This window comes from Sphaeramia orbicularis, chromosome 16 (assembly GCF_902148855.1).
Source record: "Sphaeramia orbicularis chromosome 16, fSphaOr1.1, whole genome shotgun sequence".
NCBI classification, from domain to species: Eukaryota; Metazoa; Chordata; class Actinopteri; order Kurtiformes; family Apogonidae; genus Sphaeramia; species Sphaeramia orbicularis.
Window position 1 is genome coordinate 12,442,881 of NC_043972.1, and position 10,446 is coordinate 12,453,326.

Genomic DNA, 10,446 nt, shown 5'->3' on the forward strand with positions numbered 1-10,446 from the left:
GACCATCCATCCTGTAGGTGGATCTGAAACATGACCATCCTTTTAGGTGGATCTGAAACATGACCATCCTTTAGGTGGATCTGAAACATGACCATCCTGTAGATGGATCTGAAACATGACCATCCTGTAGGCGGATCTGAAATGTGACCATCAATCCTGTAGGTAGATCTGAAACATGACCATCCTGTAGGTGGATCTGAAACATGACCATCCTGTAGGTGGATCTGAAACATGACCATCCTGTAGATGGATCTGAAACATGACCATCCTGTAGATGGATCTGAAACATGACCATCCTGTAGGTGGATCTGACACATGACCATCCTGTAGATGGATCTGAAACATGACCATCCTGTAGATGGATCTGAAACATGACCATCCTGTAGGTGGATCTGAAACATGACCATCCTGTAGGTGGATCTGAAACATGACCATCCTGTAGATGGATCTGAAACATGACCATCCTGTAGGTGGATCTGAAATGCGACATTATATCCTGTAGGTGAATGAACCCCCATTCTATTCAATCTGAGTGTTTTCGTGTGAAGTCATAGAATCAAATGCCGTGTTTCCACTACATGAAACCAGCTCGACTCGGCTCGGCTCGGCTCGGCTCAGCTCGGCTCGGTATTCCTGGAGACTGTTTCCATTACAGGACACTACCGACTTTAGAGTACCTAGACGTCATAGCAATGCGGCAGGTTACTTCCGTGTCGTCTGCTCAGAGAGTTGCTGATAAACTCGCTTGTTGTGTGTTGTCTCGTCTGAATTTTTACGTCGGCCACCAAAGACTGAATCTCCTCGACCGACCATGGTGTAGTTTTGGGCTGTTATCATGTGGATTAATGTACCGCTATATTTACTGTCCACTTCTGCATCTGTTTTTTTGTAATACGGCAGGTCACAGAGAAAACTGTCTGACTAATCAGTGGTCTGCAGTGTTATATGTCACGGTTTAGTATCGCTTGAAACCTCGGTGGAGGTGATACCAAGAAACTAGTTCCGGATACCAGATTCCAGGTCCTTTTTCGTAATGGAAACGCATAAAGGCCGAGTCGAGTCGAGTTGAGCCAATACCACGCAGTGGAAACGTGGCAAAAGGGAACAGATCCATGACGGGCTTCTGCCTCTTCTTCTTTCAGGGTTTATGAAGGTCTGTTTGTTTCTTCAGATACAGATTCAACACCTCGACCTGACATCAGTGTGTTTTATCTGCTGGTTCATATACACGTTGGTCAGTGTTAAAACAGTCCAATCAGCTCAGTCTGCACATGTGACCTGTTACAGAACTGAAATGAACTAACACAGCTGTTCAAACCTGGTACCGTTGGTGAACAGGAACTCAAACTGAAGAAGACGAGTGCAGCGTGACATGGGCGGAGTCAACAAAGACACAAACAAAACCAAATATTGAAGATGAATTCAGTTCAAATAAAGAAAAGAATTATAATAAATGTTCAACTGTTTAGAGAGGCCTGTGGGCGGAGCTTATTCTGAAAACCAACACCTTCAGAAGGGTTACATTTATGAGGACAATGTGAGGTCAGAGGTCAATCTGTCAGAGGTCATTCTGTCAGAGGTCAATCTATCAGAGGTCAGAGGTCAATCTGTCAGAGGTCAATCCATCAGAGGTCAGTCTGTCAAAGGTCAATCTATCAGAGGTCAATCTGTCAGAGATCAGTCTGTCAGGGACCAGATGAAACCCACAGGAGTCCACTAGGCTAACAGCGCTAGGCTAACTGCATGCCAAGCTAACAGCGCCAAGCTAACGGTGCTAGGCTAACACTGAGCAGATTCAACAGTACAGGGATTATTTCTACTGATAAAAGTCACTGAACGACACAAAGAACAAAACTAAATGTGACATTCTGAAGAGCTGATGGTGAACGTGTGCGACCTGTGTTCTGAACAGAACTTGGTTTTATATGAATGAAGCTTCTGCTATCGACGCTAATCCATTGGTTTGTGTTACACTGAAATGATTCCCACTGGAAACAAATGGACCACAGTTCAATCCCCTCCAGATCTGCTGACACCGTCTGCTTTTAATCAGCTGTTCATAGTTTTCATCATTTTTTTTCTGTCTTTAGAAGAAAACAGGCTCAGAAACTGAAACGTGCTTCAGTTTGGACTGAAACACTCTGTGGTTTTATGAGAAGAATCAAAGCTGCGTGAACATCCACATCATGTCCTTCAGGTCCTTCAGTGGACCGTGGACAGGCCTGGAGGATGATGATGAAGATGAAGATGATGATGAGGAGGGCTCTTCATCCTCCGCTCCACACCATCATCTGATTCTGGATTAGTGCTGGCGTCTCTAATGAAACCAAAGCAGGAACAGACTGAACAGAACCCTATCTGTAGCTGTTCACATAGAACCATCATGTTCTACTTCATCATGTCATGGTTGTCGTTCGACTGCTGTTGGATTTCTACTTTAACACGTTGTACTTGTAATAGATAAAAATATTTATTGTTCTTTAATGTTTCTTAAACCCACTGTCTTTTTGGTTCATTGTTTCTTTGTTTGTCTCTGTTTAATCAATTTTATTGTGATTTCAGACACTTTTATGAGAATAAATCAGAATTTGGTTTAAAACTGAGAAACTGTGCAAACGAGATAAAAAAAAAGAAAGATCCAGTGTAAATATTAAGGTTTTAACTGAAAGAACTCTTGTCTGTGTGTGTGTGTGTGTGTGTGTGTGTGTGTGTGTGTGTGTGTGTGTGTGTATGTCTGTGTGTCTCTGTGAGTGTGTGTGTGTGTGTGTCTGTGTGCGTGTGTCTGTGTGTGTCTTTGTGAGTGTCTGTGCGTGTGTATGTGTGTGTGTGTGTGTGTGTGTGTGTGTGTGTGTGTGTGTGTGTGTGTGTGTGTGTGTGTGTACTATGTGTATGCGTGTCTTATTTTACTTTATAACTGTTTCTTTATACTGTTTAATTTTTTTACATCTTAATTGTTAATTTGCTGGGGTTTTTTCAGACTCTCATGGTGGTTCTTCTTTAACCCTTTGTTTCCTGTTCCGTATCTAACCCTCATGTCGTCGGTTCCGTCCTTTGGCTCCAGACCGCTGTCAGTCATCTGATCTAGACTGTCCAGATCTATGCAAACGCTGACTCCGTGGACTCATATGGAACATGTTGTTATGCTCCATCTGCCCCCCCCCCCCCACACACACACACATCCAGGATCAGATGGTGGAAAACCACGTCGCCGTTCCTCCCACCCTCTCACATGCACACGAACGCATCACGGCCAGAACCATCTCCATATAAACAAATGGACCCACACAAGGACACACAACCCACCGCTCACATCCACATCCACACAATTAATGCCTCAATAAATCAACTGCTCAGTTTTTCGTTGGAGCGCGGAACTATTTTTTCCGAAATTCCACAAAATGATCTTGTGTAATTTACGGTGTGTTTTCCACCGAGGGGAGCGATCCCGGGTTCTGGGCTGTAAACGCTGCCCTGCCGTGTTTATTTTCATTTCATTTTGTTCTGCTTCTACTAACACTTTAGCTCTGTGATTTAAGGAGCTCAGAGGAGGGTTGGACGTGAACCAGCTGGCATCAGGATGCCGGGACGTCCTCTGAAGCTCCAAACCCAGTCCGGTCCGGTCCGGTCCAGTCCAGTCTGCAGATTCAGTCCAGTCCAGTCTGCAGATCCAGTCCAGTCCAGTCTACAGATCCACTCCAGTCCAGTCCAGTCTCCAGCAGTGTCTGCACGAGACACGGTTAAGACAGACCACGTGTCAATCAGCACCTTTCAATCAACATCTGTCAATCAATACCTGTCCAGTCAGCACCTGTCAATCAGCACCTGTCAATCAACACCTGTCAATCAATACCCGTCAATGTTGACAGACATTTCCGTCCAACTCCATTTATACATTTAAAGCTGAGTCCAGAAACAACCTCTGGAGTTTGAACACTTCTGTTCTTTGACTGCCAGTTGTTTCTTTATGGTTCTCATCCTCAGAGTTACTCACTACTCCCTCTAGTGGTCACAGATGTACCTGGGCCCGTCAATAGAAAGACATTCCCTTCATATGTTCAATCAATACATGGAAATAGAAATAGAACATATAGAACATATAGACCCTTTAGAAATAGAACATATAGAACCTACAGACCCTTTAGAAATAGAACATATAGAACCTACAGACCCTTTAGAAATAGAACATATAGAATCTACAGACCCTTTAGAAATAGAACATATAGAAACTACAGACCCTTTAGAAATAGAACATATAGAATCTACAGACCCTTTAGAAATAGAACATATAGAAACTACAGACCCTTTAGAGATAGAACATATAGAAACTACAGACCCTTTAGAAATAGAACATATAGAAACTACAGACCCTTTAAATTCCATTCAGACATGTGAAGGTTCTGAAACACTGGTCATGTGACCTGGATTTAACATGTGACATTTTTATGATTTTTGTTTCTTGAGGCTCAGTGTGTGTGTGTGTGTGTGTGTGTGTGTGTGTGTGTGTGTGTGTGTGTGTGTGTCTGTCATCCTTCTGTATTTTTACTCAGTGAACAGACTAGTGTAAACAGTAACAGTTGATCGGTCCAATATTTTGTCAGATCTTATTCATCTTTAATCCAGTGTCCTTCTGATCCTGTTTCTATGTCCAGAACACTTTGGCGGTGACTGTTGGACAAATGTACAAACACACAACAGAATAAAAACGACCACATGTAGAACCTGTGGATCCAAACGGGTCAGTGCACTGGTAAATGTATGAACTCAGCTCTGATCAATGTCACCACTTTTGCTTGTACATAAAAACAGCCAACTTGGTTGTAGATCATCTATTAGTAAAAAAAAAAGAAAGAGACAGAAACAGCAGAGTGTAGAAACACATCAAATAGAAATAAGCCCCACCTCCAGCATGGTAAATCACACCTCCATCCTCAGCCTCAGTTTGGTTTGGGTCAGTTTGAGTCTGACTCCTGTTCATGCAGGTTCCACATACAGAACAATATGATCTGAAGTGGGTTGGACCAGAACAACAGGAACACAATAATCTGTAAATAATGTCAACTCCAAACCTTTGTCCATGTTTTAGAGGAAAAAAAGGAAAACTGCATGGTGAAAATGTTTACATCAACAAACTATCCTTTAGAAAATGTGAATAACATGAATCACCATGAACAACCTACATTTACTAAGAAAAATAATTGCAATTTTAACAATATTTAGCCTCAGTTTATCATTTATACATGTTTATTCTAACCCACAGATACACTGGATCTACAAATACACATTTAATAAAAAACAGAATATTAGAACTATTCCACTGGTTTAAATGAAGACAGTTCAGGTTGGTCAGATTTGTTCAGGTTTTTCCACATTTTTTTTGGAATGATATTGTTGTTTTATGTCCCATTTGTACTGTCTCACATATGTGTATAATATAATAATGTATATAACAGCTTACAGAGTTTTGTTATTATTACTGTTATTACAGTCAGACTTGGTACAATAGTCCAATTAAACTGGAAAACCATGCAAAAGGACAGGCATAAGAAGTGTCCAAATATAGACACAATAAAATCTAAAATATAATACAGAAGCACACACACACACACACACACACATACATATATACACACCCATATATATATATATATATATATATATATATATATATATATATATATATATATATATATATGTGTGTGTGTGTGTGTGTGTGTGTGTGTGTGTGTGTGTATATATATATATATATATACATATATATATATATATATATATATATATATATATATATATATATATATATATATATATATATATATTAGTGCTGGGCAACAATTGAAATTCTTAATCACAATTAATCACATGGATTTCTGCGATTAATCATGATTAGTTGCATAGTTATATGCGGGGGGGGGGGGGGGGGGGGGGGTGGCACATCAACAGCATGTATTGCCTTTAAGTGATATTTCACACTCGAAGTACTGCGGTGATAAAAAATAATTCCACATTGTAGTGCTTACAAACAACTTTGTCCTTCTCAACCCCACCATCTGAAGACATTTAAAACAAAAATGTCCATGGATATGACCGGTACTTTTCTCCATGTTTATGTCCCCACTAGTTTATTTCCGGTTGTGAGTGATTGACAGGAGTCTTAAGCCCACCCCAAATGCTGTCATTGGTTGAAACGTATGATGACTCCGATTGTCAAACCAACCCTGATCAACATCCCCCTCTTCCTGTGACCCATGGTTTACCTATGTGTATTCACAGAACCAGAGCAATGGACTTTCAAAATAATATGTGATGTTTAGTTATTAAAAGCAGCAAAGGGGGCCCTCTAGTGGTCGGAATAAATTGCACTAACGTATGTTTTGTACTTGCGGTGTTACCGTAGCCAGTTCCGACATAAGAAGGAACTAACAGACACGTTTCTTTCACTCTGTTTGTATTGCCCGAAAAACGTTTGCCTGTGAGTATTTTATGTTCAGTTGTTGTAAGAATGAATAATATAAAATATTTCTGATGTGAACCTTTGTTGCTGGATAAAAAGACGTTGTAAATCTTAAATTAATCTGTAAATGCTAATCGTTAGTGTGTCTATGGATTTTCCCATTCAAGTTAGCATTGAGCTAGTGATCTTTTTCCCATTCATTTAAATGTATAATGCCATGTAAATGTGCTGAGGCAATGACCAGAACTGAGACATATTTTGCATATATCCTGCAGTTTTACAGTGAGTCTCGAGTAAAAGATTTGGAGCGAAGTTTTCGGCATCCGGCTTTTCTTGGGAAACCTGTTGTCTATCTGCCAAGCTAATCGCTACACGCACACAAACAGGGGCAGAATAATGAGTTATAATAAAACGGCATTAACATGAGGTTTAAAAAAATTGTTGCCGTTATTTAATGAATGCGTTAACACGGTAATAACACATTAACTTGCCCAGCCCTAATATTTATATATATATATGTATATGTATATGTATATGTATATAGATAGATAGATAGATAGATAGATAGATAGATAGATAGATAGATAGATAGATAGATAGAGTATGACACAAGCAGAAAACATTTAATAACAGGTAGAATATTGTTGAAATTTCACTTATTTTTCATTACATATTTCATGTTCATATTTGTTCGGGTTTTTCACATTTTTGTAAATATTTGTAAATGTACATTTTTTCTTAAAGTCATTTTTATGTTTTTCCATTTGGAGTTGTCATTATTTCTCTATTATCTGACTGCTGGTCTGATCCACCTCAGATCCTTTCAGTCTGTATGTGACCAATGAAACTCAAATGATTGTTAGTATCTTCAGTGTTTATCTTCAGGGTTTGGTCCGTGGACCGAAGGTCTGACAGCTGGTCTTTTGACATTGATGGTTGTCATGGTAACAGTAGAGGGATCTAAAGCGGTTGAATGAAATTAATGTTAATGGTCCGTCCGTCTGTCCATCAGCCTTCGAAGGCCACATGTCAACACCTAACCAACCTGTCTGTTAACCCATTAACCAGTTAACCAGCCAAGAGGAGGCGTCAGTCAAAGCCTGTCTCATCAGGTTCAGACTAGTTTTACTGAAGGAAATGTGATCAAAAACCAAGTCCAAGTGGACAGACAGGGACTGGGGCTGGTGTGGACAGTGTGAACAGTGTGGACGGTGTGGACAGTGTGGACAGTGTAGACAGTGTGGACAGTGTGGATGGTGTGGACAATGTGAACAGTGTGGACGGTGTGGACGGTGTGGACAGTGTGGACGGTGTGGATGGTGTGGACAGTGTAGACAGTGTGGACAGTTTGGACAGTGTGGACAGTGTGGGCGGTGTAGACAGTGTGGATGGTGTGAATGGTGTAGAAAGTGTGGATGGTGTGGACAGTGTAGACAGTGTGGACAGTTTGGACAGTGTGGGTGGTCTGGACAGTGTAGACAGTGTGGGCAGTGTGGACAGTGTGGGCGGTGTGGACAGTGTGGACGGTGTGGACATTGTGGACGGTGTGGATGGTGTGGAAGGTGTGGACGGTGTGGACAGTGTGGATATTGTGGACAGTATGGATGGTGTAGATGGTGTGGACATTGTGGACGGTGTGGACGGTGTGGATGGTGTGGACAGTGTGGACATTGTGGACGGTGTGGATGGTGTGGACAGTGTGGACATTGTGGACGGTGTGGATGGTGTGGACGGTGTGGATAGTGTGGACTTTGTGGACAGTGTGGATGGTGTGGACATTGTGGACGGTGTGGACATTGTGGACATTGCAGACATTGTGGACGGTCCATGTGGATGTGGGTGTGGAGACACAGCCACTTCTCTTCTGTAATGGCCCAGCTTCATTTCAGGCCTGGTTCTGGTTCTGGTCCAGGTGGTTGGTCTAATGCGGTCCAGATGGGAGACGCTCGGCGTTCACTGGACACATTTTTCCAGAGTTTCGGTCGAACCGGGGCTTTGCTAATAAAAGCAGAGGAGATTTTCACAGTTCCGCAGACAAAACCTCGCATTTGAATTCTCCAGGGGGAACGGAGAGCGAGCGAGACCGCAATGTTATACTTTGTTTTTATTAAAGGCTGTGATTGACAGGTTGGAGGGAATTTTCCAGCATTAAAGCAGCGTCTTATTGGAGAGGACGGAGCGCAGGGACCTGACGAAGCCAAGCAGCGCTCTGGCAAACAGCTACTGACTGGAGGCTTGGCTTACAACCCCCCCATCCGCCCCCCCAGCAGCCCCAACCCTCCCCCCATCCACTCCTGGGCCTGAGCCAGGAGGCCAACCCCCCTCCAGTCCCGGTCCTTTATGGTTCTGGTTCTGAACACCGGCATATTAACACTTGCCTTTAAGTGGACTGGAGCTGGACCCAGACTGGTCCTCTGCTGTTTTTCCTCGGTCTTTGTGCTTCTGGTTTTCAGTCCAGGGACGGGGGCACGTGTTGGGACTTGGATCCGACAGCGCTGCTCATAAAACTTCCACAGCCTCCGGATTCACAGAACCAGTAAAAGGATGAAACGGGTCAGAACCGACCGCTGCATGTCTTAATCTGTCTGGATCCTCCTCCCAAGGCCACCAAAGACCCCTGGACCGGGTCAGGTCTGGACCTGGTTCAATCTGGACCTAGATGGTACATGTTCATCTGTGAACTAAGATAAAAGGCAACGGAAACAAAACCATTAAAACAAAATTCACTCAAACAGTAAAACAATTATTTAATAAAAGTAAGACAAATGAACCAGAATGGTGGGTTAGAGTTAGTAGGGTTAGGGTTAGTAGGGTTAGTAGGGTTAGTGGGTTAGAGTTAATAGTTAGAGACAGTAGGGTTAGAGTTAGTAGAGTTAGTAAGGTTAGGGTTAGTAGGGTTTGGGTTAGTAGGGTTAGTGAGGTTAGAGTTAATAGTTAGAGACAGTAGGGTTAGAGTTAGTAGAGTTAGTAGGGTTAGGGTTAGTAGGGTTTGGGTTAGTAGGGTTAGTAGGGTTAGTGAGGTTAGAGTTAATAGTTAGAGACAGTAGGGTTAGAGTTAGTAGAGTTAGTAGGGTTAGGGTTAGTAGGGTTTGGGTTAGTAGGGTTAGTAGGGTTAGTGAGGTTAGAGTTAATAGTTAGAGACAGTAGGGTTAGAGTTAGTAGAGTTAGTAGGGTTAGGGTTAGTATGGTTTGGGTTAGTAGGGTTAGTAGGGTTAGTGAGGTTAGAGTTAATAGTTAGAGACAGTAGGGTTAGAGTTAGTAGAGTTAGTAGGGTTAGGGTTAGTAGGGTTTGGGTTAGTAGGGTTAGTAGGGTTAGTGAGGTTAGAGTTAGTAGGGTTAGAGATAGTAGGGTTAGAGTTAGTAGGGTTAGTAGGGTTAGTAGGGTTAGGGTTAGTAGGGTTAGGGTTAATAGGGTTTGTAGGGTTAGTAAGGTTGGGGTTAGTAGGGTTAGAGTTAGTGGGTTTAGTAGGGTTAGGAGGGTTAGAGTTAGGGTTAGGGTTTCGGCTTCTCCTTCTTCTTCCTTTCATGTGTACATTTCAGTTTTTGGGGCTGTTCTTCTTCTTCAGTTCCATTTTGGATCACCATCATCATCATCATCATCATCATCATCATTTGACCAGACTGAGTTTCACTGTTTCACACATGAAACAAACAATGAGTTATAAACATGTACTTCAATACATATATGTCTGTTTGTGTGTACCTGTGTGTACTTGTGTGTACCTGTGTGTATTTGTGTGTACCTGTGTGTAGTTATGTATACCTGTGTGTACCTGTGTGTACTTGTGTGTACCTGTGTGTACCTGTGTATACTTGTGTATACTTGTGTGTACTTGTGTGTACCTGTGTGTACTTATGTGTACAGACTGACCACCTGTCTTTCTCTGGTTGTAGTTTTAGTGTTTTCTTTCATCCCCAGCTCAGAGCCTCTACCTCCTACTGTGGACCATGTGTGTGTGTGTGTGTGTGTGTGTGTGTGTGTGTGTGTGTGTGTG